This window comes from Nuphar pumila, chromosome 6 (genome assembly GCF_984573655.1).
Source record: "Nuphar pumila chromosome 6, dmNupPumi1.hap1.1, whole genome shotgun sequence".
NCBI lineage: Eukaryota > Viridiplantae > Streptophyta > Magnoliopsida > Nymphaeales > Nymphaeaceae > Nuphar > Nuphar pumila.
Genome location: NC_143254.1, coordinates 87,069,861 through 87,082,218, shown reverse-complemented (window position 1 = coordinate 87,082,218; position 12,358 = coordinate 87,069,861). Strand labels below are relative to the sequence as shown.

General features: G+C 38.6%; 1 pseudogene across 1 annotated transcript in view; it reads right to left on the bottom strand.

Annotated features, from left to right (window-relative positions):
• LOC149835038 (diacylglycerol kinase 3-like) overlaps window positions 1-11,803 on the bottom strand; it is a 41,222-nt pseudogene extending 29,419 nt beyond the window's left edge. The window contains exons 1-2 of the transcript XR_016432442.1: window positions 11,470-11,803; window positions 9,176-9,298 (exon numbers count right to left, since the gene is read on the bottom strand). The product of XR_016432442.1 is annotated as a diacylglycerol kinase 3-like (transcript). The remainder of the gene's footprint in view (window positions 1-9,175; window positions 9,299-11,469) is intronic.
• Between the last annotated feature and the right edge of the window lie 555 nt (window positions 11,804-12,358).

The window sequence follows — 12,358 nt, the reverse complement described above, 5'->3', positions numbered from 1 at the left end:
AGTTGAGAAAAACAAAGTCATTACCACTTACGAAAAAAAGTAGAAGGAATGGAGAATGGCACAAACCAAGATTATGTCTTACCTCATAAGTAGTGTCGATATCAAAAAATGTTCAAATCTTGCAAAATTTGAACATGCAAATGATGCTTGGAACTATCTTAAGATAATGTATTCTCTTAAAGACATTGCACATGTGTGCATGTAATACCCGTAAAAAAAAAAAATTACGATGGGTATTTTTATTCCTATTGGACCGGGATCCGTTACCCGGATCCAAAAAGGGAATATATGTATATAGGAGTGTTAAAAATATATATGTATAATAACAATATTTAATAAATAAATAAATAAAATTATTTTTAAGAGAATACTATTAGTATAAAAATGAATGACTTGGGGTTGGATCCGTGGTTGGACCCAAATGGATCCAACCTGTAGATCCAGAATCCGTTACGGATCCACATTCATCGTGGATCTAGGGGAGAGCTAATCCAGATCCACATAATGATGGATGCGGCATAGCGGGTCACGGGGTTCGGACCCGAACCCGACGTGATTTTTTTTAAAGGGGCCGATTACAAGAATCGTGCCTAGGGCACGATTCTTGCAAGAGAGCCAAAGAAGGGGAGGGGGGTTACATAAGGTAACCAACCCCACCCTTCTCGGAGAGAAGGGGGTGGAGTTCAACGCGTTAAAGGGGGGCTGGAGGGGGGACTCTCCTCTTCGTCTTTGTCACTCTCCTCTCTTCCTCACGTTCGGTCTCTCAATATTTCCCTCTCGGCCCGAGCTCGACAGTGGCGACATCGACACCAGCTCCCTCACAATGAAGCAACCGATGTCGGCGACCTCGCCAACCGCGACAACCACCTTCTCCTCGCCGGAACAGCATCGCGGCTGTGGAAACAGCAGGCCGACCATCGACAGCAGCCTCCCGATTGCGCCCTTCACGGCGGCAGGAGCAACTGGAGTCGGTCGACCATCGTCTCGCGATAGCGGTCTCCGATCGTCGGAAAAAAACACCGGAAAAGGTAGGATTCTGGCCTTTTCTTGTTGGTTGTGAACGGAATCCATTGTGTTTGGGTCGGTCAAGGGGGGGACCCCAATTCTTTTTCATGATTTAGAGTGTTTCAATGTGATTCTTGGTCGCCGGAAAAACCTAGATCTGTGAGCTAGGGTTTCCCGGTAGTGGTGATGACGATTTGGGGGTTCCCTTCATTTCTTTATGGGTTTTATGTCATGGACCTCTCTTGTTATTTTAGATGGGTTTTCTTGAAGTTTCGTGCGGGTACTTGTTTATAAAGAGTTATTTGGTTGCTTGGTTTCAGTTTAGCCTATTTTTCTTAATGTCATTCACTATTTGGATGGTATTATGAAGTATCGACCGAATGGTTTTGGTGGGATTTCTATTGGTTTTCTCTGTCCATTGCTTGTGTTTATGTCATGAATATTATGAGTTCCATGATGGTTTTTACGAATCAAGTCGGAATCCCTCTTTTAGCTACTATTATTCTTGGCTTAAGACGAGGGAGTCTTCGTGGGGACTGCCACATCTTGAACTGGGTTAAGGGTTGTATAGGTCAATCAGCCTTGTGAACCAGAATGATCATATAACATTTCAAGAGATGTGATTTACTGGGAGACCTTGGTTCATAGATGGTGTGGTTGGGAATTTAGTTGTTATAGAAATCTTCATGTTAAAGTGAGTTAAAATCTTGATTTGGTTTCTTGTCTTGATTTCTGTGAATAGTTCCTTTTTGAGATACATTCTGATTTCTGATTCTTGTTGTTTCTCAATATGAGTATTGTATTCTTGAAATCGAACACATGAGTACCGATTGGATTTGTGTTGCTGTTTCCATTTGGGTATCATATTCTTAAATGGGATTCCATGTGTTCATTTAACATCTTGCATATTGGTATATCAATGAAGCATGTATACTTCAAGATTTACTGGAGATTATTCAAATGGGTAAAAAGTCTGAACCCTTAGGGTGTTCGGCAGATCCTTGAATCGGGGTTTTTCCTGAATAGTTGATTTGGGAACGGTGATGAACTCACTGATGACTGATGCATGTTTCATTCTTGTGTATGCATGCTCTCTTGTTAAACTGACCCCAGATGAATGGGAGCTAAGTAGTTATCTGTACTTAACGGGGATACTTGTATCTGAAAGTGATTTGGTTATGTAGTGGTAGATGCTTTTATGAATAATAGTGGAAGAACAGAGTCAAGATGTTAGCATTTGTTGTGCAGCTCATAACTCTTACATACCATTAATGTTTCTGCTCATTACATGGAGTGTGATGCAAGTTTACACAGGGTGTGATGACAATTCTATTAGGAATTGGATTGACGAATCGGGTTCAGATTTGCTATTTTTAAATGGGTTTGCAATCTGGTCAGATTTGCTAAGTTCAAGAATTATGTAAAGTTGACCAAACCTTACTGAGTTTCATGTTATGTAGATTGAACAAATTGTGTGTATGACCTATTGACTGTTACGAACCTACATATGCCTATGTATGTGTCAAGAATCCCAGACCTTTGGAACTTAGTTGGATGTTTAGCTAGGAGGATAGCAGGACCGGGATTGGTAAGCCTGATCATCGTCCCTAGCATGTGCTAAAGCTTACATTTTTGCCTGGCGAATAAGTGAAATGTTATCTTAGCATTTCATTGTACTGGTTGTGCATTTATGAATGAGGTCATGACTCGGTTAGTGATATTTTTGATGAGCGTGTATAATTTATGTGCACACTCATACACTCAAAGGAGATATGCATTGGTTAATACACATATGTGATGTGGGTAACACACATAGTGAGGATGCATATGACTGGGAAATGGCATGCTTATGATTGGGTTTGTATTTGCATGAGTGCACATGCATTTGGCACATGTTAGCATGCTTTTTAGTTTGTAACATGTGAGGTATTTGATGTCTAATAATATGTCATGGCAAAGTTGTTTTGATATAGGCGCATACATGATATGAATGTGTGCAGCCCTGAAGTTTCAATTGTTGAATCTGGGTTATGTTCATGTGTGCGAATGTTAACGCATGAAAAGGTTTCATGTGCCTATATTGATGGGACATGTTTATTTATCGTGCATTTATGGATTTGTTTTGAGTACATGTGCATACACGAAATCGATATGTGTTTAGCATGTAAAATCAGGTATAAATGTCCTTATGTGCTTATGGATGAATGCATGTGTGTTAAGTCATTACATGAAAGCACTTACACATGGATAGTGAACACATGCATATGACTGTGGAAGCTCATGCACATTGTTAAAATGGTATGAATGAATGTGCATTTGGAATCATGTTGGTATTATTGCATACATTGCAAGTTGTTATGATTTTTGCATACGATGCATCGATGGTTTAAATGAATCATCACAGGCCTAGAGAGCCTTAAGCTTGGGTTTGCTTTTATCTTTAATTGTCTAAATGCATCGCAAAAATCATACTTTATATTATTGTTCTATATTACACTGTTCGGTGTGTTTCCACGGGCTGGAGTCTCGTGATGGTTCTCGCAGGGGTTGATGCGAGCTTTTGCCTTGTTTTTGCATGTGGAACTGCAAAACTCAATAATTGGCTCTTAATAAAAAGATAATAAATAAGAACAGTGTAATATACGTTCTGGGATATCTCATCTGGAGTATGAGAATCTTAGAGATCCGGTCTTGGGAAGACTGTGAGGATGCAAAAACTCCGTGTACTGAAAATTTGTCCCCTGAACCCGATATTGAGGTTCTTTCTCCTGGCCACGGTTTTAAGGAGAGTCCGTCACTTTACCCGGGAGTGGTGTGTTGGTCACAGCTGTGAGTTTGTTTTGGTACCAAGGAAGTGGCACTTGTGGGCGTGGGGTGTCCCTTGTGTCTCCGACATTAGATGTGGAGGTCTAATGTTCCGAAGGTGATTCGGTCGAGGGCTAAGTTGGAACCCAGTAATAAAATACAAATTGTGTGTTAAGCTACCCTGGGAACCTACTTGACCTCGGGGTTTGTACTCATTTGGTGTATCCGCGGACAATGGTAATTAAAAAGAGGAAATTAAATTGTATGCATTTAATAGGGCATGCATATGGAAAGAGAAACTTAAGGAAAGATAATAAGAGGATTCATGCATTACACATAAGTCATGCATTTTCCTGCTATGCATTATAACATGCATATGTTATCTGTTTCCTTAATTGTTATATGTTTGGTGGATGCGTGATGCTTAACTTTCAATGTATGTTAAATATCTTGTTGTACTAAAATTGTGCACCATGGTATGGTTTAATGTTTCTTTATGCATAATGGATGTACCTTGTAGTATGAATGCGTACATGAATTATGAATTGTCACAATTGCATTTCTCCGAATAGTTGTGTGGATTCGTATTGTGGTTGTGGGATATATAAATGCTGCTATTAATGTTACCTGTCAGTTAGCTTATGATAAATTTTTGACTGTCGTAGCATAGACCTTTGTTTATTTTTGGTATATACTGAACATCATACTTGACACCCATATCATATACTGGGTTCATGATATACTACATTAAAAGTTACAGATTTCTTACTTAGACAGTTGTAGTCTAATTCCTATAAATTTTAGGTGAAGAATTGGAGTTAGGAGCGGCTGCAAGATGAGGCTTCGATCGGGATTTTGGATTTACTGTTCCAAGGATAGGGTCAGGACTCTGATCTAAATTTTCATTGATATTGAAATGAAAAGAATGTTTTGGTCTTGCTCCATCTGTAATGTTCTGGAATGCTTAGCCCTATGGTATGATTGGTTTCCGTTGTATTGAAAAAAAAAATCCTCAAGATTTGGGTTAAGATTTCGGGACGTTACAGTGCAACTTACAAGACAGTTCGAAATATAGTTCAAGGGAACAAGAGCATTAGAGAGTACCATAATAATTGTCCGAATTATGGGACTCTGTCGACTCTCCTTGAACCAAAGTGGCATTGTTTACAAGACATAGAACTCCATTAAAACCAAATAAATGCGGAACATTTCTTCTAATTTATTAGTAGATTAAGATCGAAATTTGAATCAACCAAATCTGTTCTTGTTCATCAAGGACAATAGAAGACACAATAGAAGAATTAAGCATGAAAGAGAATAGGCTTAAGAAGAGAATCTCCAAGTGTGATGATGACTCGGTTCTAGCTGTATCTAGACCGGAAAACCATGTTCATACATATAAACCCCCACACTATGGGAGGACAAATGATGAGAAACAAGGAAATGAATTTGAAAAAAAGAAAGTCACTTATTATTGTCGATAATCGGGACACGTGAAAACTTATTGTCCGAAATTGAAAAAACCCTATGAAAAGAAGGTTGCGTCTGTCGGACCACCACAAGAACCAAGTGAACCATCTATTGAAAGCATGCCCTTAACACAATTAGTGGAGGCACTTCAACCTCTACTCAAAGAAGCATCTTCATCCCCTGGAGCCGCAGTCTCATCCGTCAGTATCTCTGATCTCGGTAAATTTTTTTGGCTCCTTGACTCAGGTGTCTCTTTTCATATGACACCAAACATTGATATGTTATCTAAATGTCATAACTCAAATGGATCAAATGTTTTTACCGTTGATGAAGCATCTCTTGAAATCAAAGGAATAGAAAATTTTGAAAATATTTTTCAAGACTCAAAAAGATTTTGTATTCCACAAATTAGATATATTCTTAAACTTAACCAAAATCTTTTATTTGTCTCTCAATTATCTGACCATGGATGTAATGTTTCTTTCTCCTCTCATGGTTGTCGAGTGCAGGATCACCAGCCAGGAAAGCTGATTGGGAAAGGCCATAGAGAATGAAGCTTATACTACATAAATTTTTTGGGAATACCCAAGCATACATTATGTTGTAATGTTCAGAAAATAGATTTTGATCTATGACACAAGAGACTTGGCCATCCTAGTGTATCCAAGATCTAGTTTTTTCCAAAGATGGATTTTTTTTGTAATTTTGAAACCTTTACATGTGAAAAATGTATTCTTGGTAAAATAAAAAAATTACCTTTTCAAGAAAAAACCTTTGTCTCTTCTCGACCACTTGAGTTAGTATATTCGGATGTGTGGGGACCTGCACCTATTATATCAGAAAGTGGTTTTATGTATTATGTAATTTTCGTAGATGACTTTATAAGACATACTTGGATCTATTTTCTTAGGCATAAATCCAAAGTTTTCTCATATTTTCAAATATTTCATAATCTAGTAAAAAATCAATTTAAGAATGAGATTTCAATCCTTTGCACTGATTCAGGGGGAGAGTTTTTATCAAAAGAATTTAAAGATTATTTGAATCTATACGGTATTACACATCAAAGATCATGTCCTTATACAACTCAACAAAATGGTTTAGCAGAAAGAAAGCATAGGCATATTATAGAAACAACAAGAACTTTACTCATTACACATCTAAGTACCAAAGATTTTTTTAAGTTGAAGTCACTCTAATTGCAATTTATCTTATTAATAGAATGTCATCCTCTTTATTAAACAATATATCTCCTGTTGAAAAGCTTTTCAAACAAATTTCAGATTATTCTAGGTTAAGAGTTTTTTTATGCAAATGTTTTATTTTTTCTGACAAAAATAGCAAACTCTTTTCTCGTGCTATTCCTTGTGTTTTTTTAGGATATGAAAATCACCAAAAAAGGCTATAGATGTTTTGATCTTAAAACTAAAAAGTTATATGTGTCAAGAAATGTATCTTTTTTGGAAAAGAAAAGTTTTTTTCTAGTGACAACTCTAAGGAAATAGACGAATATTTTTTTATTGGACTTAGTTCCAAAGATTGATGAAGGTGATACTGATGAAAGCCAAGAAGATCAAAATGACATGATAACTACAGAATCATTTTATGATAATGAAGATTGTATTCAATACACTAGGCAGGTTAATTCAGAACAACCATGTGCTCACAAAAAATATACTAAAGAACATGAACAAATACAAACAAGAAGATCATCTAGAGTGTCAAAAGTCCTCGAAAAATTTGTATCCTATGAGTCTTTTTCACCAAGTATCAAACCTACATTGCCTTAATACATTCTTACATAGAGCCTTCTAACTATGTTGCAGCAAAGGAACAGTCTGAATGGATCCAAGGAATGACAGCAGAATTAAATGACTTAAAAAAGACGAATACCTGGATTATTCAAAATATTTCGCCAGGCAAAAAACCTATAGGCTATCGATGGGTGTATAAAGGTAAAACCAAGAGTGAGGGCACTCTTGAAAGGTTTAAGGCCCGATTAGTTGTTAAAGGCTATTTCCAAAAGTATGGAATAGACTATGAAGAGACCTTTGCTCCAATCGCTAGAATGACAACAGTTAGGACTTTAGTAACTCTTGTCTCTGTAAATAAATGATATCTATATCAAATGGATGTCAAGAATGCATTTCTCAATGGAAGCTTAGCTAAAAAAGTGTATATGAAACCACCACCTGGCATTAATATTCTTAAAGGAAAAGCTTTTCGTTTAAATAAGGCTTTGTATGGTCTTAAGCAAGCCCCAAAAGCTTGGTATGACAAATTTAATCAAGTTATGCTTGATTTTGGTTTTCAATCTTGTTTTACTGATACAACTTTGTTTGTTAAGAACTCTGATGCAGGTATTATCATCTTTCTCCTCTATGTAGATGACTTGATCATCACTGGAAGTGATAAACATGGAGTTGACAACATTAAAAACATTCTCAAAATACACTTTGAAATGAGTGATTTGGGTTTTTTAAAATTCTTTCTTGGTATACAAGTTGCTTATTCCTCTAGAGGCTATTTGTTAACTCAATCTAAATTTGCTCTATATATTGTTGACAAGTCTGGTATCTCAGATGAAAAACAGGTCGACACTCCCGAAGTTGTAAATATCAAAATGAAGATTGATGATAGAGAACCACCTGAAAATCCAATACCTTACAAACAACTTGTCGGGGCACTGTCTTAGCTATCCATTACAAGACCTAACATTGTGCATGTCGTTCACACAGCAAGTCAATTTCAGCATGCTCCTACCACTATTCATATGGGAGTTGTTTTACGTATTATTAGATATATTAAAACCTTCATTTTTCGAGGACTTTTATTGTCTGCTTCTTCCTTCTTAGATCTAATTGCTTATACTGATGCAGATTTGGGAGGTGGTCTCAATGATCGACAATCAACTACTGGTCTTTGTGTATTTTTAAGTGAATCATTGATCTCTTGGTGGTGCAAGAAGCAATAAAAAGCCTCTTTCATCAACTAAAGTCGAGTACAGAACTATGACCACAAGCACTATGGAAGTAGTCTGGCTAAGACGCTTGCTTCATGACATGGGTGTTCAGAGTACAGGAGCATCACGACTATGCTTTGACAACAAAATTTTTATTTGCATCGCCATCAACTAGACATTCCTTGAACGAACCAAGCAAATCAAGATGGATTGTCACTATGTACGAAATGAATTTCTACACGGCACCATTGATCTCCCCCATGTTTCTTCAAAATATCAACCGGCGAACTTTTTTACCAAACCACTTGTTGTTCCTCAGTTTCACTTTCTCTTGGACAAACTTTCGGTTATTCAACCATAAGTTTGAGAGGGAGTGTTAAATTATATGTAATAACCTAGGCTAATTAAGAATCTTTGTTAGTTTATTTTTAGTTCAGTTAGCATAGGTCTAGTTTAGTTAGAATAGGACTTTTTGTCTTTATTTTTTACTTTATAATCTTTTTAACTAGTCAATGTTTGACTTAGTCAAAAAGGTAAAGAGACGTTGGGCTTCCAACGGCTCTACTTCGTTCTCGCCATTCTCATTGTGTATAAATATGGGGCTTTGCCCCCTCATAATGTAAACCTTTCTTTAGTGTGATTTCCAATTAATAAAATATATTTTTCTTCTTATTGTTGAATACCCCTCTTTGGGTATTTTGTATGAACCTTTGTGGTTCTTGTGAGTGATCTTTCTCGGCACTTTGGTTGAAGCTATTTGAAGTTTCGATTGGTGGTGATCCAAGAACTCATCTTCTTACAGAAGCACCCATTGACATGATGATTATTTGTAAAAAAAAAAATCCCTTGTACATTGAAATACTTAGCCATCAAGGAAGCAAGAGCTCATATGAATTCAAGAAGAGAGAGAGAGAGGGAATAATAACAACACACCATAATCCGCAGCCTCTCACGAGTTTCACTAGCACAATGGTCGCCAAACCTTCCTAATGTCTCCAGGCAAAACAGCCCATATCGAAAGAAGTCTGTAGGCTTCACAACTGCAAGGTCAAACACCTGCATAAACACAAAAAAGGAAGTTATACATTGATCTAGAAAAAGCATAACTACTCCATATTTATACAACCTCCATAAGCATTAATCGGTTTATCATGAAGGGTAAAACACACACGCATGTATATGTGTAGGCATGCATGTTGTAGACCCAAGGATGGATAGATAGATAGGATTCTCTTAAATGTAAACTTTCCAAAGCCTGCATGGCTTTCTCTAGTATTGTATAATTAAGTTGCATTTAGAAAGAGTTTAAGGAAGCAACACACTTAACATGCCTAAGATTTACATGCAGCTACGTGATTCTCCACAGAACTGCATTGTTTTGCTCTTTCTTTTAAAATATTGCAGCCAATTCCTAACATGAATTTGACAGTTATTTTTCATATAAAAGATCAAAGAAATCTTTTTAGTATGGACGTTCACTTAGTGTCTTCACGACTCCCTATTTTCCCACTGCCAAATCCTTTTAAGATGAAAGACATGTAATGGTGTAATGAAAATAGCTGCAATACAACTGCTGTTGCTGATTCTCTGTATATTCCACATTTTAATTGTTGAGCATAAAACTGATCTTATGACTGCTAGGTGCAGCTCTTTTGCCTAATCCACGATCGTGGTCATTACTGTTGCTCATGGTACGAAAGATATACCCTCACCATGAACCAAGTTTTTAAAAATATAACAGCAGGGTTGAAGATGGTTTGAAGCTTACAACTCAAATTTTCTCCTCTGCTGAACAAAATCACGAAATTCAACTAAAAACCTGTTTTTGCCAGTAATAAAGAAACTGCTATTCTAATGCTAGTCACACCTCAATATTCCGGCTTAAAGAGCTGAACTAGACCATTTTCCTAAATTAATATCACTAGGCAACTTTTCTAGATTACCTGAAATATTTTTGCTTTCAACAATTACAGATAAAGAACTTTTTGTATGGGTCCTTACAACCATCACCTGCTAATCGATCCCCATGGAAACATGTGTATTAAAGTGGAAGCCAGATCTTTCCGACAGATTCAACACTACCTTGTGTTACCGCTTGCTTCATGGCATCGACTCTTGTTTTAAGAGTGCTAGAGAGAATGAAACTAACAAGTACCAAGTTGCTGTAGAATAACGGAGCATGCCAGTTGAAAAAGAACAATTGTGAGTGAAGTCGCATGGACTACTCCAACGCTCAGTCACTCAAACGGCCTCGGCTAGAGGAAGTCATTCGAATGTGATCTACTGCAAATTTCCAGTTCCCAGGCATCCAAATTCGGTTCTGTACAACACGTGTTACCTGCCTAGTGCATTTTGAGCCGCCAATGCTCATAACCAATTACAACGGCCATAAAATTCCATGTATTAAAGAGTTCTTCTTCCTGCATCGCTACCAACAAGAATGGTTCACTTAACCCATTGAAGAAAGGAATCATGCAGCATCCAAGATATTCACCAATATATTCAGACCCGTTCAAGGATGTCACGCCAACGTAATTGTCGACGACCCAACCACCAAGATGGTTGATGGAACGCAGGCGCAACAGTCAATGAAGAACAGGACGCTAGTTCACCCGTTCAAGCAAACAATAAAAGATATTTAGACAAATAAACACCTTTCAGCTTAATTCTCAACGCACGATGAAGCATTGAGAAGTTTGATGCAATGAACACAACCCCAATTTAGTTTGTGGGTACTTTTCCGCTTGATGCACTCAAATCTCAGCAAGCTTTCACTGTCTTTGTACCATGTAACAGATAGAAGCATCATCTCATCGCCCTTCTTACCATTCCTGAGTTCGAAAAACTAAAATTATCCAATCCGTGTCCCCCTTAACCAATCTTTTCTTGCATGATTCACGGAGTTGGAATAATGAGATGTCTCCAACCAACTAAACGAGACCAACACAAAAAAAAGGAAAAAGGAAAAGAAACAGACGCATGGTTCCTCCCCTCTTTGATTGGTTCCGCCCCTCATCGAACACGACCGATTTGTTTCATTTGTTTCATACCTTTTTCCGACAAAAAAAAGATGGAACAACGATTCCGTGCATAATCAAACCATCCAAAAAAAATCCGCCATACCGCGAAAGAACACAGAATTCTTCATCCGATCAACCAAAGAAGAAGGAAAAAAACAGAGAGGGAGAGAAAATGCCAGAGGGGCTGAATCGGAAACGATTACGGACCTGCTCCTCGCTAATCAATTCCTCGAGGCGAATCTTGAGCGTAGGGCCATACCGGCCGCCGCTGCGCGAGTTGACGAAGACGACGATCGGCGCCTTCGGAGCGGCGCTAAAACCATCCGACGTCGCCGGCGACTTCCCTTCTGTAGACGGACTCCGCCATTGCGAGGCGGAGGTGCTTCGGGATCTCCACCCGCCTCCTCAGGTCCGCCTTGTCGATCCGGCCGCCGGCGGCGATCCCGCACCCCTTAAGGGAGTCCGCGAGCGACGACCTCGCCGGAACATTCGTCCCGTCGAGGACGTCGAGATTGGAATCCAGCGGGTCGATCTCCGCCATCTCTCGGACAAGGGCAGAACGGGAAATGCGAGGAAGGGAAGAGAAAACGGAGGAGAAATAGAAGGGGATTTGCAATGGCGGTGGCGGGCTCTTTGTTTTTCGCTTTTTCAGACGAGACCACCTTCGAGCTGACGGGGCATTTCACGTTTCCCTATATTACCCTCCTATTCTTCCAGAAAGGTTGGTTGCGTCCTTTCCTCCATGGGATAGCTCGAGAAAAGTATCGATGACACATTAAGTTGTTCCCCTAAAATAAGCCTTTCAAGTTATTTTCCGCCACGTGTTTTTCGAAGTTAGTAAGTACGGCAGGTTCGGATTTATTTGGCGTTTGAGTCGAATCATGAATGAAGGCGTTGCAAAGTGCAGCAAAAGCAATCCATGAAAGCCACGGGCAGTCAAGGTTCGATTCTCATGAAAGTGGCTTGCAAATACCGAGGTGGTATCCCATGTGGTAAGCTGGTCCTGTGCGAAGCTGAAGGCTCAGGTTCGAATCCCTCTGCTACATGGGTGGCTGTTGTTCTTGTAGGGGTCCGCCTAACCCCAGCTTGCCTTTCA